Raw genomic sequence first — 18,079 nt, forward strand, 5'->3', positions numbered from 1 at the left:
TAACCTGCACATCTTTGGACTGTGGAAGCAAACCGGAGCCACCCGGAGAAAACCCACGCACACACGGGGAGAACGTGCAGACTCCGCACAGACAGTGACCCAAGCCAAGAATCGAACCTGGGGCCCTGGAGCTGTGAAGCAATTGTGCTAACCACTATGCTACCGTGCTGCCCCAGGGGTAGTTAGACAGGGGTTGGGGTAATTGCAGGGGCAGTGGGTGGTCAGCAGGTTGGTGGGGGGGGGGGGGAAAGAAAGTCAGTGGAGTTCAGTATGAGCGATTGGGGTGTAAGTTGTACAGTTAGCCATGTGTTAGACGAGGATTTTTCTATCTCGTATTTGCTGAGTAACTATTCAAGTTGGAACCACCAAAGTCTCCGACTCTAACTCAAAGTTGGAGACTTTTTCCGAGGGTCCCAGAGAAACACACACAGAAACAGAATTGTTTCAGTGCAGATGGAGGCCATTCAGCCCATCGTGTTTAACCAGCCTTCCAAATAAACGCTTCATGCGTTCCCCGGCCTTTCCTCCAGAACCCTGCACCATCTTCCTTTTCTGATGTCCATCCAGTAAAAAGATGAGAATTATCTTCTGAATGTTTGCACCAAACATCAATGTTTCACATTTGAAGAAAGTAAGGGCATAGAGGAGCGAATTGCCTGAGGATTGCAGACTTAAATAGAAGTACATAAACTGGGCGGGATTCTCCACTCCCGCGCCGAAGTGGCCGCGCCGTCATGAACGCCGTCGAGGTTCACGACGGCGCGAAACGGCCCCAATCCCAACCGATTCAGGCCCTGACAATGGGCTAGGATCGGGGCCGCGTCTTCTACACGCGCCAGGCCTTGTCACCCGCGTAAAGGCGGCGCCACATAGATGACGCGGCCGGCGCCGCATAACTGGCGTCATCCGTGCATGCGTGGTTGACGTCCTCTCTAAGTCCGCCCCGCAAGAAGATGGCGGACGGATCTTGCGGGGCCGCGGAAGGAAGGAGGTCCTCCTTCAGAGAGGATGGCCTGACGATCGGTGCCCACCGATCGTCGGGCCACCCCACATTTGAGGTACCCCCCAGTGCTGGATCCCCCCTCGCCCCCCCGCAGGCTGCCTCCCCAGCATTCACGCACCGTTCACAACGGCAGCGACCAGGTGTGGACGGCGCCGGGGGAACCCGCCGTTTTGGCCTGGCTGCTCGGCCCATCCGGGCCTGAGAATAGCGGGGGTGCCGGAGAATCGCCATTTTGGGTGTCTCCGGCGATTCTCCGGCCTGCGGAACTCGACGGGGCCGTTCCTGCCGCTTGGGAAAATCGCGGGAGGGCGTCGGACCGGCGTCCCGGGAAATTTTGGCGGCCCAGGCGATTCTCCCAACCGGCGTGGGAGTGGAGAATCTCGCCCACTGTGTTTGACCTCTGTGCCGTCAGTCTTGCTGAGTGCCCCACATGAGGCATTTTGTGGATCGCGTTGACCTCGTGGTGTTTGAATGGGTGAGAGGGTCATTATTGCCTCATAGTGCGAGCTGCCTACAGTAATTAAAGCTGTCTTAATCACCAGCACCAAGCCAGAATGGTTTTCAGCTGATCTAAACTCAGGGAGAGAATTTTATTTTTTGATTTTTAAACTATAATCTGCCTGTTTACTGCACTTGGCAATGTTTCCATTGAACAAAACACACTGAGCAGAATGCCTTCAGTCAAGATTTTCAGAACAAGTTTTGCCTCCTTTAGTTTAACTGTCCTTACCATATGATTTGAATAGTTTCCTTTTTAATCTAATTTTTGATCTGATTTGCCTCCTTTAGTCATTCTCTTCAGAAACCGGCCCTGTTGGATTTCACCCAAGTGGTTATTCTTTGTGTGGCATTGGATGGTGCCGAAGGTACTTAACCATAAGATGGTGGCTCATGACCAATCTTCTGTGAGGAAACCATCTCAGGATTCTCTTGGCTGGATTTTACTCCCTTCGCCACCTCAAGCATCAGGGCCTTCTTACTCTGTGTAGCTCAGCACCACAAGTCATTTTTAATCATCTAAAACAAAGAACATTACAGCACAGGAACAGGCCCTTCGGCCCTCCAAGCCTGTACCGGCCATGATACCAACCTTTGCCAAAACCCTAAAGAACAAAGAACAAACAGCACAGGAACAGGCCCTTTGAAAACCTTTATACTATATTGTGGACACACTTCATTCTCCAGGCAACTTTACATCCCCTAATCCAGATCCAAGCAAACTACACAGTAACTGCTTCTCAATCACAACAGAGCTCCTTCATTGGGTTGAATTAGGTTGAATTGTTTAATGAGCCGGAAGTGATGCGCGCTGGCAGGTTACCTCTTATGAAAAGTGATTTCAGTGAGATTTCGAAAAAAGTGTTTTGTTTTTCATTGATCTTTGAGCAGGAGACTTTCCTGTAAATTGTCAGTTAGCCTGCAGTCTGGGGAACATGATTTGCAAGCGGTTTCTGCTCATATGCAACGTCCCATTCACGGTGTGAGTTAAGAACCCCAAGTCTGTGACCCATCGTTAAACCCCCGAGATCACCAGGCGTCAATCTGAGCTAAAGTAGCAGAACAAATACAAAATAAAGTAGCAAAGCTAAAAAAACTATCTTCAAACGGCTGTGATAGCTGCAAATAAATAATGGCTTTTGACTGCCAGTGCACTGCATTTAATCCCGTTTTGTTGACGCCTGTAATCTCATTTAAAACATTTAACGAGTGTAAGAGGCTTTGTGGAACAGATAATTCTTGAGTAGGTTAACCGTTCCTCATAATGAAGTCTGCAAGAATAGTCGCAAACCTTATCAATTAGACTACTTGTCAGCACATATTTTTAGTCGATGAACAAAGTATCCTATGGGGGCCTTGATAAAACCTTGTATTATACAACCTACACAATTTCCCAGCAATACAATGCAACAAAATATCCTGTAGAATCTCTGCCCCGCAATGTAATAATAGTCATGGCTTTCATCATAATCTTGTTAATAGCTCGGTTTACTTGCCTTCCGTGAGGTACGATGCATGGGCCCTAATGAAATGATGTTGTACATCAAATGATTTCCCTTGCATCAGGAAGAGGAAACGATGGGGCAGGGTAGCAGCGTGTTGAGTCAGGGATTTACCAGGAGTTCCCACTAATTGAGCAGCCAGCTTTGGCCCTCATGGCGCTCTGAAGGCGTCTTTAGCCGATCCTCCCCCACAGGCTGCAGGCCAGTTGATGTCTGCTGCAGCAGGATCGGGAAGAGGTTCTTCCGAGGAGAACTGCGAGATCTTTCGTTTCTGAAATCAGCCCCCTCGATTCTCAGCAACATGCTGCTCATGGGAAATGAAGAATAAAAAAGATTGATGGAGGGCATTTGTAGGTTAATGTAAATGTTTAGAAAGATGGAATCGACTTCCGGGTGCGGCGATGACCAGCTAAGTCGCACGTTTCGGCAGCTCCCGGTGGAAAGGACCTTTGGGCTCTTAATAGGAGCCCCAACGGCAATTTTAACGGCTAAAAACTCTGTGCGGTAAACCAGAAGGGAATCCCCCCTGGACACGGATGGAAAAAGGAGAGGAAAGTGGCCGGATTGCGGTGGATCCTCTAGAGCAGCGGCAAGGAAGGCAAGCACAAAGCAAGATGGCGTCGGAAGGTGGCAGTTTAATATGGGGCCCTGACCAACAAGAGTTCCTGCGGCGTTGCGTGGAAGAACTTAAAAAGGAGATGAAGAAGGAGCTGTTGCCCCGATATTACAGGCGATTGAAGGGCTAAAGGAGGAGCAAAAGACCCAGGAGCAGGAGCTTCGGGTCGTGAAGGCAAAGGCTGCTGAGGACGACATACAGGGCCTGGTGGTGAAGACAGAGATGCACGAGGCACAACACAAAAGGTGTGTGGAAAGGCTGGAGGTGCTGGAGAATAATGCGAGGAGGAAGAATTTAAGGATTCTTGGTCTTCCCGAAGGTGCAGAGGGGGCGGACGTCGGGGCATATGTGAGCACGATGCTGCACTCGTTAATGGGATCGGAGGCCCCGACGGGCCCGTTGGAGGTGGAGGGAGCTTATCGAGTTATGGCGCAAAGACCGAGGGCTGGAGAAATTCCTCGAGCAATAGTGGTGAGATTTCTCCGATATAAGGACAGAGAGATGGTCCTCAGATGGGCAAAGAAAACTCGGAGCAGTAGGTGGGAGAATGCGGTGATCCGCGTATATCAAGATTGGAGTGCGGAGTTGGCGAGAAGGAGGGCAAGCTTTAATCGGGCCAAGGCGGTGCTGCACAAAAGGAAGGTTAAATTTGGAATGCTGCAGCCGGCAAGACTGTGGGTCACACATCAAGGGAAACACCACTACTTTGAAACGGCAGAAGAGGCGTGGACATTTATTGTCGAGGAGAAGCTGGAATAAGCGGGCTAGAAAAAGAAGGTTTGGGACAAAGTGGTGGGGCGAATATGTGGGGTGAAGAGGGGGAAAAGGGGGAAGAGATGATTTCCCAAGTTGTTAATCCTGCGACCCTGTAACTTTTCTCTCTTCCCCATGTCGTGGGGGAGGGGGGGAGGGAGGATGAGGAGCTGGGGGCGCCGGCCATTGGGGGCGGGGCCAAATGGGAAGCGCGGGCTTTGTTCCCGCGCTATGGTAATCATGGCGGGAACAGGGAAGCAGGAAGGAGGGGGCCTCGCACAGTGTGAGCCGAGGTCACAGGGGGAAGCCGAGGTCGGCCAGAGTTTGCTGACTTCTGGGAGCAACATGGGGGGTGCAATTACGCTAGTGAGGGATCTAGCGGGGGGGGTTAACTGGGTTGCTGCTGCTGGGGAGAAGGGGGAGCTGGTATGGGGTGGGGTGGTCGGGGCGGGAGGGCGCCGTTGGGGGGAGATACGGCTACGTGGGAACCGGGTGAGGAGCTGGATTGAAAAAGGAGATGGCTAATCGACAAGGGGGGGGGTAAAGAGCCCCCCAACCCGGCTGATCATGTGGAATGTGAGAGGGCTGAACGGGCCGATAAAGAGGGCACGGGTACTCGCACACCTAAAGAAACTTAAGGCAGATGTGGTTATGCTGCAGGAGACGCATCTGAAACTGATAGACCAGGTCAGACTATGCAAAGGATGGGTGGGGCAGGTGTTTCATTCGGGGCTCGACGCAAAAAACAGGGGGGTGGCTATACTAGTGGGGAAGCGGGTAATGTTTGAGGCAAAGACCATAGTGGCGGATAGTGGGGGCAGATACGTGATGGTGAGTGGCAAATTGCAAGGGGAGGCGGTGGTCTTAGTGAACGTATATGCCCCGAACTGGGATGATGCCAACTTTATGAGGCGTATGTTAGGACGTATCCCGGACCTAGAGGTGGGGAAGTTGGTAATGGGTGGAGATTTTAATACGGTGCTGGACCCAGGGCTGGACAGATCGAGGTCCAGGACCGGAAGGAGGCCGGCTGCAGCTAGGGTGCTTAAGGACTTTATGGAGCAGATAGGAGGAGTAGACCCCTGGAGATTTAGTAGACTTAGGAGTTAGGAGTTTTCGTTTTTCTCCTATGTCCACAAAGTTTATTTACGGATAGACTTTTTTGTTTTGGGAAGGGCACTGATCCCGAAGGTGACGGGGCGGAGTACACGGCTATAGCTATTTCGGATCACGCTCCACATTGGGTGGACCTGGAGATAGGGGAGGAAAATGAACAGCGTTCACCCTGGAGAATGGACATGGGATTATTGGGGCAGCACGGTAGCATTGTGGATAGCACAATTGCTTCATAGCTCCAGGGTCCCAAGTTCGATTTCCGGCTTGGGTCACTGTCTGTGCGGAGTCTGCACATCCTCCCCGTGTGTGCGTGGGTTTCCTCCGGGTGCTCCGGTTTCCTCCCACAGTCCAAAGATGTGCAGGTTAGGTGGATTGGCCATGATAAATTGCCCTTAGTGTCCAAAATTGCCCTTAGTGTTGGGTGGGGTTACTGGGTTATGGGGATCGGGTGGAGGTGTTAACCTTGGGTAGGGTGCTCTTTCCGAGAGCCGGTGCAGGCTCGATGGGCCGAATGGCTTCCTTCTGCACTGTAAATTCAATGTCTATGTCTATGTCTATTGGCAGATGAGGGGGTGTGTTTAAGGGTGAGGGGGTGTACTGAAAGGTACTTGGAACTCAATGATAATGGGGAGGTTCAGGTGGGAGTGGTCTGGGAGGCGCTGAAGGCAGTGGTTAGAGGGGAGCTGATACCTATTAGGGCACATAAAGGAAAGCAGGAGGGTAGGGAAAGGGAGCGGTTGTTGAAAGAACTTCTGAGGGTGGACAGACAATATGCGGAGGCACCGGAGGAGGGACTGTACAGGGAAAGGCAAAGGCTACATGTAGAATTTGACTTGTTGACTACGGGTAATGCAGAGGCACAATGGAGGAAGGCACAGGGTGTACAGTACGAATATGGGGAGAAGGCGAGCAGGTTGCTGGCCCACCAACTGAGGAAAAGGGGAGCAGCGAGGGAGATAGGGGGGTGAGAGATGAGGAGGGAGAGATGGAGCGGGGAGCGGAGAGAGTGAATGGAGTGTTCTAGGCATTTTATGAAAGATTATATGAAGCTCAGCCCCGGATGGGAAGGAGAGAATGATGTGCTTTCTGGATCAGCTGGAATTTCCTAAGGTGGAGGAGCAGGAGAGGGCGGGACTGGGAGCACAGATTGAGACGGAGGAGGTAGTGAAAGGGATTGGGAGCATGCAGGCGGGGAAGGCCCCGGGACCAGACGGATTCCCAGTTGAATTCTATAGGAAATATATGGACTTGCTGGCCCCGCTACTGATGAGAACCTTTAATGAGGCGAGGGAAAGGGGGCAGCTGCCCCCGACTATGTCAGAGGCAACGATATCGCTCCTCCTAAAGAAGGAAAAAGACCCGCTGCAATGCGGGTCCTATAGGCCTATTTCCCTCCTGAATGTGGACGCTAAGATTCTGGCCAAGGTAATGGCAACGAGGATAGAGGATTGAGTCCCGGGGGTGGTTCATGAGGACCAAACTGGGTTTGTGAAGGGGAGACAGCTGAATACAAATATACGGAGGCTGCTAGGGGTAATGATGATGCCCCCACCAGAGGGGGAAGCGGAGATAGTGGTGGCAATGGATGCCGAGAAAGCATTTGATAGAGTGGAGTGGGATTATTTGTGGGAGGTGCTGAGGAGATTTGGCTTTGGAGATGGGTATATCAGATGGGTACAGTTGCTGTATAGGGCCCCGATGGCGAGCGTGGTCACGAATGGACGGGGGTCTGATTATTTTCGGCTCCATAGAGGGACGAGGCAGGGATGTCCTCTGTCCCCGTTATTGTTTGCACTGGCGATTGAGCACCTGGCCATAGCATTGAGGGGTTCCAGGAAGTGGAGGGGAGTACTCAGGGGAGGAGAAGAACACCGGGTATCTCTGTATGCGGATGATTCGTTGCTATATGTGGCGGACCCGGCGGAGGGGATGCCAGAGATAATGCGGATACTTGGGGAGTTTGGGGATTTTTCAGGGTATAAATTGAACATGGGGAAAAGTGAGTTGTTTGTGGTGCATCCAGGGGAGCAGAACAGAGAAATAGAGGATTTACCGTTGAGGAAGGTAACAAGGGACTTTCGGTACTTGGAGATCCAGATCGCCAAGAATTGGGGTACATTACATAGGCTTAATTTAACGCGGTTGGTGGAACAGATGGAGGAGGACTTTAAGAGATGGGACATGGTGTCCCTGTCACTGGCAGGTAGGGTGCAGGCGGTTAAAATGGTGGTCCTCCCGAGATTCCTTTTTGTGTTTCAGTGCCTCCCGGTGGTGGTCACGAAGGCTTTTTTCAAAAGAATCGAGAAGAGTATTATGAGTTTTGTGTGGGCCGGGAAGACCCCGAGAGTGAGGAGGGGATTTTTGCAGCGTAGTAGGGACAGGAAGGGGCTGGCACTACCGAGCCTAAGTGAGTACTACTGGGCCGCCAATATTTCAATGGTGTGTAAGTGGATGGGAGAAGAGGAGGGAGAGGCGTGGAAGAGATTGGAGAGGGCGTCCTGCAGGGGGACTAGCCTACAAGCTATGGTGACGGCACCGTTGCCGTTCTCACCGAAGAAATACACCACAAGCCCAGTGGTGGTGGCTACATTGAAGATTTGGGGGCAGTGGAGACGGCATAGGGGAAAGACGGGAGCCTCGGTGCGGTCCCCGATAAGAAAAAACCATAGGTTTGTTCCGGGGAGAATGGATGGGGGATTTGGAGCATGGCAAAGAGCAGGGGTAGCACAATTGAGCGATCTGTTCGTAGATGGGACGTTTGTGAGTCTGGGAGCGCTGACGGAAAAATATGGGTTGCCCCAAGGGAATGCATTTCGGTATATGCAACTGAGGGCTTTTGCGAGGCAACAGGTGAGGGAATTCCCGCAGCTCCCGACGCAGGAGGTGCAGGATAGAGGGATCTCAGAGACGTGGGTGGGGGATGGTAAGGTGTCGGACATATATAGGGAAATGAGGGACGAGGGGGAGATCATGGTAGATGAGCTGAAAGGGAAATGGGAAGAAGAGCTGGGGGAGGAGATTGAGGAGGGGCTGTGGGCTGATGCCCTACGTAGGGTAAACTCATCGTCCTCGTGTGCCAGGCTAAGCCTGATACAATTTAAGGTGTTACACAGGACGCATATGACTGGAGCACGGCTCAGTAAATTTTTGGGGGTAGAGGATAGATGTGCGAGATGCTCGAGAAGCCCAGCGAATCACACCCACATGTTCTGGTCATGCCCGGCACTACAGGGGTTTTGGGTGGGGGTGGCAAAGGTGCTTTCGAAGGTGGTGGGGGTCCAGGTCGAACCAAGCTGGGGGTTGGCTATATTTGGGGTTGCAGAAGAGCCGGGAGTGCAGGAGGCGAGAGAGGCTGATGTTTTGGCCTTTGCGTCCCTAGTAGCCCGGCGCAGGATATTGTTAATGTGGAAGGAAGCCAAACCCCCGGGTGTGGAGACCTGGATAAACGACATGGCAGGGTTTATAAAGTTAGAACGGATTAAGTTCGTACTAAGGGGTTCGGCTCAAGGGTTCACCAGGCGGTGGCAACCGTTCATCGACTACCTCACAGAAAGATAGAGGGAATGGAAAAGAAGTAGACAACAGCAGCAACCCAGGGGGGAGGGGAGGGGGGGGGGAGGGGAGGAATCGGACGGACTCTCAGGGATGTTATTGTATATGTATAGGCACTTGTTTTAGGTAATGTATATTGGACTGTTGGATTGTATCTTTGGAGAGTATTTATTTTTGACAAGGCAGTTGTCATTTAGTTTGGTTTTTGTTTCTGTTCATATATTATTTATTTATTTGTTTAAAACTGGCCACTGTTATTTATATTGCTTTATTGTTGTTTAAAAGAAACACTACGTACACTGTTATGTTTGGCCAAAAAATCTTGAATAAAATATATTTTTTTTAAAAAAGAGAGATGGAATCATAGAATCTACAGTGCAGAAAAAGGCCATTCGACCCATCGAGTCTGTGCCGGCCCTTGGAAAGAGTACCCTACCTAAGCCCCCCCATCCTATCTCCGTAGCCCAGTAACCCATCCAACCTTTTTGGACACCAAGGGAAATTTAGCATGGCCAATCCACCTAACCCGCACATCTTTGGACTGTGGGAGGAAACCGGAGCACCCGAAGGAAACCCACGCAGACACGGGGAGAACGTGCAGACTCCGCACAGACAATGACACAGCCGGGGATCGAACCTGAGATCTTGGAGATGTGAAGCAACTGTGATAACCACTGTGCTACCATGCCCCACTTGTAATTTTACTTTGTATTCAACCCATTCCTGTCTAAGGAGCAGCGCTTGATTGGACTGAAATACAAAAGTGACAACCTTCATTTATATTTTAACTTTGAATTGATAAAACATCCCAAGGAGCTTTCTGATAAGGAAGTAGTGGATACGCCATGGGCAGAATTTTTTACTTGGGACGCAGGGAACAGGAGTTAGGACTGTTTCTGGGTCCCGAATCTGTCACCGGGGTGGAGGGGGTGGGGGGGAGTCACTCATTGGAATTTTGACCAAGGAAAAAACCAGGAAAAAGGTTCCACATGTAATTAAGGACAGCAGGCGGGTCCTGAAAGCTGGCCTTCCACCAATCAGAGGCCTTCCAGCTTCCGTGGCGCACCCATTTGCAGTGAAAGGTGGGCATTTCAACATAAGGATGACAGGCGGGATTCTCCCCTACCCGGCAGGGCGGGGGGTCCCGGCGGGATGGAGTGGCGTGAACCACTCCGGCGTCGGGCCGCCCCAAAGGTGCGGAATCCTCCGCACGTTCAGGGGCTAGGCCAACCCCAGAGTGGCTTGCGCCCGCCGGCCGGCGGGGAAGGGGCTTGGCACCACGCCAACCGGCGCCGAAGGGCCTCCGCCAGCCGGCGCGAGTCGGCGCATGCACGGGAGCGCCAGCGCGTGATGGCGTCATCTCTGCGCATACGCGGGGGGGGGGTCATCTCCGCGTCGGCCATCGCGGTGGAATAGCAGCTGATGCGGAAGAATTGAGTGCCCCCACGGCAAAGGCCCACCCGTGGATCGGTGGGCCCCGACCGCGGGCCAGGCCACCTTGGGGGCACATCCCGGGGGCAGATCCCCCCGGGACCCCCCAAGAACCCCGGAGCCTGCCCACGCCGCCAGGTCCCGCCGGTAAGAGACCGACTCTAATTTACGCCGGCGGGACCGATAACAGAAGGGCGGGACTTCGGCCCATCGCGGGCTGGAGATTTCGGTCAGCCCCGGGGCCCATTGAGTCGCGCCGGACCCCGCCATTCACCGAGGCTGTCGGCGCGACTCACGCCAGGCCGTTTAAAAAAACTATATATATATTTATTAAAATTTCAACGATTTTCAACAAAACGCTCCAACCAGAAAATAAAAGAACAAAGCACAAAACAAGCAAAAATTATACATGAGATTTCCAACAAAATGCAATAACCCCCATTTAACAAATAAACACACCAGTAAGGAAAACGCCCCACTCTAACCTAAACAAAACAGAAAAACCAAATGCACCCCCCCCCCCCCCCCAACCGTCCCTCCCTCCCCCCCGGGTTGCTGCTGCTGACCTCCACCTAACGTTCCGCGAGAAAGTCTAGGAACGGTTGCCACCACCTGGAGAACCCCTGCACAGACCCTCGCAAGGCAAACTTTATCCTTTCCAGCTTGATGATCCCTGCCATATCGTTAATCCAAGCTTCCACGCTTGGGGGCTTCGCATCCCTCCACATTAGCAGGATCTTCCGCCGGGCTACCAGGGGCACAAAGGCCAGAACACCGGCCTCTTTCGGCTCCTGCATTCCCGGCTCGTCCACTACCCCAAATAATGCTAATCCCCAGCTCGGCTTGACCCAGGTGTTCACCGCTTTGGACATAGTTCTCGCAAAGCCCCTCCAGACCCCCTCCAGTGCTGGACATGTCCAGAACATGTGGGCGTGATTTGCTGGGCTCCCCAAGCACCTCACACACCTGTCCTCCACCCCAAAAAACCTACTCATCCTCGCCCCTGTCATATGCACCCTATGGACAACTTTGAACTGTATTAGGCTGAGCCTGGCGCAAGAGGAGGAAGAATTAACCTTACTCAGGGCATCAGCCCACAGATCTTCATCCAGTTCCTCCCCCAGCTCCTCCTCCCACTTACCCTTTAACGCTTCCACCGAGGCCTCCTCCGCCTCTTGCAGCTGCTGATAGATCGCCGGGACCTTGTCTTCTCCGACCCATACACTCAAAATCACCCTGTCCTGAATCCTTCTCGCTGGGAGCAATGGAAATTCCCTCACATGCCGTCTCACAAACGCCCTCACTTGCATGTACCTAAAAGCATTCCCGGGAGGTAACCCAAATTTCTCCTCTAGCGCCCCTAGGCTCGCAAAAGTCCCATCGATGAATAAGTTCCCCATTCTTTTAATCCCAGCCCGCTGCCAGCTCAGAAACCCCCCATCCATCCTACCCGGTTCTCTCGTATCGGGGACCAGACCGAGTCCCCCCACCTCGCCCCTATGTTGCCTCCACTGCCCCCAGATCTTCAGAGTCGCCGCCACCACCGGACGCGTAGTGTATCTTGTCGGCAGAAGCGGCAACGGTGCCTTCACCAGCGCCCCCAGACTCGTACCCACACAAGACGCCACCTCCAGCCTCTTCCACGCCTCCCCCTCCACCTCCATTACCCACTTACGGATCATCGCCACATTAGCTGCCCAATAATAGCCACAAAGATTCGGCAGCGCCAGCTCCCCCCTGTCCCTGCTACGCTCCAAAACCACCCTCCTTCACCTTTGGAGTCTTATTCGCCCACACAAATCCCATAATACTCCTGCTTACCCGTTTAAAAAAAGCCTTGGGGATTAGGATGGGCAGGCACTGGAACACAAACAGGAACCTCGGGAGGACCGTCATCTTGACCGACTGCACCTTACCCGCCAGGGAGAGTGGCAGCATATCCCATCTCTTGAAGTCCTCCTCCATCTGTTCCACCAACCATGTCAAATTGAGCTTGTGCAGGGCCCCCCAGCTCCTAGCTACTTGGATCCCCAGGTATCGGAAGCTCCTCTCCGCCCTCTTCAGTGGAAGCTCGACTATCCCCCTTCCTGGTCCCCCGCATGCACCACAAAGAGCTCACTCTTCCCCACGTTGAGCTTATAGCCCGAGAAGTCCCCAAACTCCCTAAGGATCCGCATAACCTCCGCCATCCCCTCCATTGGGTCAGCAACATATAACAACAGGTCATCAGCATATAACGACACCCAATGTTCCTCCCCGCCCGGACCAATCCCCTCCAGTTCCTAGACTCCCTCAGTGCCATGGCTAGCAGCTCAATTGCCAGTGCAAACAATAAGGGGGATAAGGGACACCCCTCCCTCGTCCTGCGGTACAACCTAAAGTACTCCGACCTCCGCCGGTTCGTAGCCACACTCGCCACTGGGGCCCTATATAACAGCCTGACCCATCTTATGAACCCTTTCTCGAACCCAAACCTCCCAAGCACTTCCCAGAGATACTCCCACTCCACCCGATCGAAGGCCTTCTCCGCGTTCCATAGCCACCACTACCTCCACCTCTCCCTCCACCGAGGGCATCATGATCACATTTAAGAGCCTCCGCACATTCGTGTTTAACTGCCTGCTCTTCACAAACCCCGTCTGGTTCTCATGGATCACCCCCGGGACACAATCCTCAATCCTCGTAGCCAGCACCTTCGCCAACAACTTAGCGTCAACATTGAGGAGCGAAATCGGCCCATATGGTCCACATTGCAATGGATCCTTATCCCGCTTCAAAATCAACAAGATCAGCACCCGGGACATTGTCGGGGGCAAGGTCCCCTCCTCCCTCGCCTCATTAAAAGTTCTCACCGGCAACGGGCCCAGCAGGTCCACATACTTTCTGTAAAATTCAACCGGGATCCCGTCCGGTCCCGGGGCCTTCCCCGCCTGCATGCTCCCCAATCCTTTAACCAGCTCCTCCAGCCCAATCGCCGCCCTCAAACCAGCCACCTGCTCCTCCCCCACCCTCGGGAACCTCAGTTGGTCCAAGAATCACCACATACAGATCCTCATAGAAGTACCTAAATACCTTGTTTATTCTCACCGCACTCCGCACCGTATTCCCCCCTCTATCTCTAATTCCACCAATCTCCCTCGCTGCCTCCCTCTTACGAAGCTGATGTGCCAGCATCCGGCTTGCCTTCGCCCCATACTCATATACCGCCCCCTGCAGTTTCCGCTACTGCGCCTCTGCTTTTCCCGTGGTCAATAGATCAAATTCCATTTGGAGGTTTCGTCGCTCCCTAAGCAGTCCCTCCTCTGCATAGCTCCTGTCCACCCTTAATATCTCCCCCACCAATCTCTCCCTCTCCCTCCTCTCTCTCTTCTCCCTATGGGCCCTAATGGAAATGAGCTCTCCCCTAACCACCGCCTTCAGAGCCACCCAGACTACCCCCACCTGCACCTCCCCATTGTCGTTGGCCTCCATGTATCTTTGAATACACCCCCGGATCCGCCCGCACATCTGCCAACAGTCCCACATCAAGGCGCCACAACGGGTGCTGGTCCTCTCCTCCCCCAATTCCAGCTCCACCCAATGCGGGGCGTGATCCGAGATGGCTATAGCCGAATATTCCGTTCCCTCCACTTTAGGGATTAGTGCCCTACTCATTATAAAGAAATCTATTCGGGAATAGGCTTTATGGACGTGGGAGAAAAGAGAAAATTCTCTGCCCACCAGCCTGGCAAACCTCCACGGATCCACTCCCCCCATCTGGTCCATAAACCCCATGAACACCTTGGCTGCAGCCGGCCTCCTACCCATCCTAGACCTGGAACGGTCCAGTGCTGGGTCCAGCACCGTGTTGAAGTCTCCCCCCCCCTCAAACGACACCCGCTTCCCCACCAGTATCGCAACCCCTCTATTCTTCGCATCCAGCCCCGAGTGAAAGACCTGCCCTACCCATTCCTTTCTCAGCCTGACCTGATCTGCCACCTTCAGATGTGTCACCTGGAGCATGACCACGTCTGCCTTCAGTCCCTTTAAGTGTGCGAACACCCGGGCCCTCTCGACCGGCCCATTCAGGCCCCTCTCATTCCATGTTATCAGCCAGATCAGGGAGCTACTTGCCCCCCTCCCCTGCCGACTAGCCATCCCCTTTTATAGGCCAGCCACGTGCCCGCGCCTCCCGCACCCTCCAATCCCCCAGGCAGCAGACCCCCAGCCCAACTCCCTCTTCTACCTCCAGCTCTTCTCTGGCCAATACAGCAGCAACCCAGTTCCCCCCCCCCCAGCCCCCATCCCCTCCCCCCCAACCTCCCCTCCCCCCCCCCACCCCAGCCAGATCACCGTCCAGCCATTTTGCTCCCCCCATTACACTCCCGTAAGTCAGCTGACTCCTGCTGATCCCGGCCACTCCCGCCATTCCAACGACCCCCCAGTGTGGGAATCCCCCCACCTCCCCCTGTCGATCAATGTGCGCTCTCCTCCAGCACCCCTTTCCCCCCAGGCCCAGCCCCTCCCTTCTTTAGCGCGGGAAAAAGCCCACGCTTTCCATCCGAGCCGGCCTCGCCCCCTATGGCGCAGCTCCTTTTTATGCGACCTCGCCCCAGCTCCCCAACTCCGGGCTTCCAACCCCCCCTTCATCAGCAGGGACCTGCCCCTACAGTACCGGCGCCCACACTCTCACACAGCCCCCACATCATATCCACTCACCCCTTCCCATTTCCCCTCTTCCCAACCTGAAACCAGAAGAAGAACACCCCCAAAATACAGTAAACACCCCCCCACAACAAACCCTCAGTTTGAGTCCAGCTTTCCAGTCTGAAGAAAGGTCCATGCCTCATCTGGCATCTCAAAATAGTGGTGACGGTCCTGAAACGTGACCCACAATCGCGCTGCCTGCAGCTTCACCCCCTTCCGATGGAGAACCACCTTGGCCCGATTAAAACCAGCCCTCTTCTTGGCCATCTCCGCACTCCAGTCCTGGTAGACACGGATCTCCGTATTCTCCCACCTGCTGCTCCATTCTTTCTTTGCCCATCTCTGGACACACTCTCTGTTTATAAAGCGGTGGAACCTCACCACGACAGCCCTTGGCGGCTCGTTGGCTTTAGGCCTCCTTGCTAGGACTCGATGAGCCCCATCCACCTCCAGGGGCCTCGGGGAGGCTCCCGCGCCCATCAGCGTGTTCAGCATTGTAACTACAAATGCCCCAGCGTCGGACCCCTCCACTCCTTCAGGGAGACCCAGAATCCGAAGATTCTTCCTCTTCGACCTGTTGTCCAGGTCCTCAAACTTCTCCTGCCACTTCTTGTGTAGTGCCTCGTGCGCCTCCACATTCACCACAGGCCCAAAATCTCGTCCTCGTTCTCTGAGGCCTTCTGCCGCGCCTCTCGCATTGCAGCCCCTTGGGCCTTCTGGGTCTCCACCAGCTTTTCGATCGACGCCTTCATTGGCGCCTTCATTTCTGCTCTCAGCTCCGCAAAGCAATTTTTAAGGAACTCTTGCTGCTCTCACGACCACTGCGCCCTCCCTGCTTGATCTCCACCCGCCGCCGTCTTGCTTTCCCCCCCCCCACTCTCTTCGCTGTTCCAAAACCACTTTTTTGGTCACGCCACTCCTGGTCCACTGCATACAGTGTTGGGGGAAGCTTACTATCACCTTCCCACAGTGGGAACCGTCGTACAAGTGCTGCTGAGGCTCCTCAAAAGGGCCCAAAAGTCCGTTCTTGGCAGGAGCTACCGAACGTGCGACCTACCTAGGCATAGCTGCAACCGGAAGTCCACCGGGCCGGTTTTTGGGGGAGCGGGAGAATTAGGAGGACGGCGGGGGCGGGATTCACGCCGACCTCCGGCGATTCTCCAACCCGGCGGGGGGTCGGAGAATCCCGCCCGACCTGTCAGCCACATTTTAAAAAATGTAATTAAAAGATACACGAAGCAACCAGACAAATGCTTGGGGGAAGAAGACCTTTGTCTGCAGTCACACCCAGAGAGAGGTGGAGAGCCTTTCGGCCTGCCTGGAGTCACTAGGTGCCCACCACTGGTAAAGGCTAACGTCAGAAGCATACATGATGCTAATGTAATAATTATTTAATTTTAGTTTTTTTAATATTTGAAAAGAAAAATTCCAATAAAGGACAATTTAGCGTGGCCAATCCACCTCCCTACCCATCTTTGTGTTGTGGGGGTGAGACCCATGCAGACATGGGGAGAATGTGCAAACTCCACACGGACAATGACCCGGGGCCGCGATTGAACCCGGATCCTTGGCGGCATGAGGCAGGAGTCGTAACCAGTGCGGCACCGTGCCGCCCTATGCTAATATAATAAGATAAGATATGGTGCAACCTGGTGTAGAAGTCCAATTGTATAAATACGTGCTGTAAATAAAACGTAATGGGCTTGAGAAACTACAGACTTAAGTAGCATAATCTGGGAGAATAGGAAACCCCCCAAAACCCCCATCTAGACCCCAACTACAATACAAAACACCTCCAGGCAGCTGAATTGCCCCCTGTCGTTTCTGTCATGATATTCAAACACACATATCATGATAGACACACCAACAGACAAATCAGCACACACAACACGACAACCAATCATAGACAAGGACAGAGACAGTATAAGAGAAGAAACACGACACCTGGTGGCCAGTAGATCTGGAGACCAGGACAAGGACAGGACCCGATTAACAACACACACAGGGAGTCACCACGTGCAGAGTATCAAGACAGATCTGTAAATAACAAGTTGAAATAAAACAGCGTTGTACCAAATACAACCGTGTTGGTTCATCTGTACATCAGAACACCCAACACTACATGGTACAGGAGTGGATCGATACCTGCCGGGAAACCTGCCATCCTGAGATATGGACATCACCAACAAACCGCAGCCGTTGCAAGTCGCTGGGAATCTTGGCACCAATAGGAAGCTTTTCAAGCAGCGATTTGAACTGTACATGCGAGCCAACGAGAAACAGAGTGCCTCGGACGAAACAAAGATTGCGATGCTCCTCACCACCGCAGGTCAGCACACCATCGATGTATTCAACTCACTGGTGTTCGCGGAAGGCGAGAACCAATCCAAGTATGACACGGTCCTCCTCAAGCTAGACCAGCACTTTAACGTTGAAGTGAATGAAAGTTTTGAAAGGTATATCTTTCAGCAACGCCTGCAGGGTAAGGATGAGCTCTTTCAACCCTTTCTGACGCACCTCCGCATACTCGCGCAGTCCTGCGGTTACGGCAACATCTCAGAGTCCATGATCCGGAACCAGATTGTTTTTGGCGTTGCCTCCAGTGGCCTACGCCAGCAGCTTCTTAAAATTAAAGGCCTGACCTTAGCGTCTGCGGTGGAAGATTGTGTCCTCCATGAAAATGCAACCAGCCGTTTTGCCCAATTACAGGCGACCGAGTCGGCACGGAGGGGGTCCCTAGCCGTCGAATCGGCAAGCCAGGCCGCCCACGAGGCCGAACGCATCCAGGCAATTGATTATCTCCCGGCCCGCAGCCCGGACGAGGGCGGCCGTTTCCCGCGCTTTTCGCGGTCTCCCGCGCTTGTGCGCGCCAAAACCAACGGCAACATCGAGGGACGCACTGCGCAGGCGCGCCCGATGCAA

Source organism: Scyliorhinus torazame, chromosome 12, assembly GCF_047496885.1.
Source record: "Scyliorhinus torazame isolate Kashiwa2021f chromosome 12, sScyTor2.1, whole genome shotgun sequence".
Lineage (NCBI taxonomy): Eukaryota > Metazoa > Chordata > Chondrichthyes > Carcharhiniformes > Scyliorhinidae > Scyliorhinus > Scyliorhinus torazame.